The sequence below is a fragment of the Arachis hypogaea genome, chromosome 15 (assembly GCF_003086295.3).
Source record: "Arachis hypogaea cultivar Tifrunner chromosome 15, arahy.Tifrunner.gnm2.J5K5, whole genome shotgun sequence".
NCBI lineage: Eukaryota > Viridiplantae > Streptophyta > Magnoliopsida > Fabales > Fabaceae > Arachis > Arachis hypogaea.
Genome location: NC_092050.1, coordinates 31,944,125 through 31,945,266, shown reverse-complemented (window position 1 = coordinate 31,945,266; position 1,142 = coordinate 31,944,125). Strand labels below are relative to the sequence as shown.

Here is a 1,142-nt window from a genome sequence, read left to right as displayed (position 1 = left end):
TTGATGAAGCAGATCCTGAACCTGAAAGGACTCTGAAGAAAAAGCTAAGGGAAGCTAAAGCACAACTCTCTGGAGAGGACCTAACTGAAATTTTCGAAAAAGAAGTAGAGATGGCCGAAACCAATAACAATGGTGGAGGTGCAAGGAAGATGCTTGGTGACTTTACTGAACCAAATTCCAACTTCCATGGAAGAAGCATCTCAATCCCTGCCATTGGAGCAAACAATTTTGAGCTAAAGCCTCAATTAGTTTCTCTGATGAAACAGAATTGTAAGTTTCATGGACTTCCATCAGAAGATCCTTTTCAGTTTTTAACTGAATTCTTGCAGATCTGTGATACTGTTAAGACCAATGGGGTTGATCCCGAGGTCTACAAGCTTATGCTTTTCCCGTTTGCTGTAAGAGACAGAGCTAGAATATGGTTGGACTCTCAACCTAAAGATAGCCTGAACTCTTGGGATAAGCTGGTCATGGATTTCTTAGCCAAGTTCTTTCCTCCTCAAAAGCTTAGCAAGCTTAGAGTGGATGTTCAAACCTTCAAACAGAAAGAAGGTGAATCCTTCTATGAAGCTTGGGAGAGATACAAGAAACTGACCAAAAAGTGTCCTTCTGACATGCTTTCAGAATGGACCATCCTGGATATATTCTATGATGGTCTGTCTGAATTAGCTAAGATGTCATTGGACCATTCTGCAGGTGGATCCATTCACCTAAAGAAAACGCCTGCAGAAGCTCAGGAACTCATTGACATGGTTGCAAATAACCAGTTCATGTACACTTCTGAAAGGAATCTTGTGAGTAATGGGACACCTCAGAGGAAGGGAGTTCTTGAAATTGATGCTCTGAATGCCATATTGGCTCAGAACAAAATGTTGACTCAACAGGTCAACATGATTTCTCAGAGTCTCAATGGATTGCAAAATGCATCCAACAATACTAAAGAGGCATCTTCTGAAGAAGAAGCTTATGATCCTAAGAATCCTGCAATGGCAGAGGTGAATTACATGGGTGAAGCCTATGGAAACACCTATAATCCCTCATGGAGAAATCATCCAAATTTCTCATGGAAGGATCAACAAAAGCCTCAACAAGGCTTTAATAATGGTGGAAGAAATAGGTTTAGCAATAGCAAGCCTTTTCCA

At 40.9% G+C, this 1,142-nt stretch overlaps 1 non-coding gene across 1 annotated transcript; it reads right to left on the bottom strand.

Annotated features, from left to right (window-relative positions):
• Positions 1 to 512: 512 nt before the first annotated feature.
• On the bottom strand, positions 513 to 620 carry LOC112753699 (small nucleolar RNA R71). The gene has a single exon (XR_003178071.1). It is a non-coding gene; the product is annotated as a small nucleolar RNA R71 (small nucleolar RNA).
• Positions 621 to 1,142: the final 522 nt, after the last annotated feature.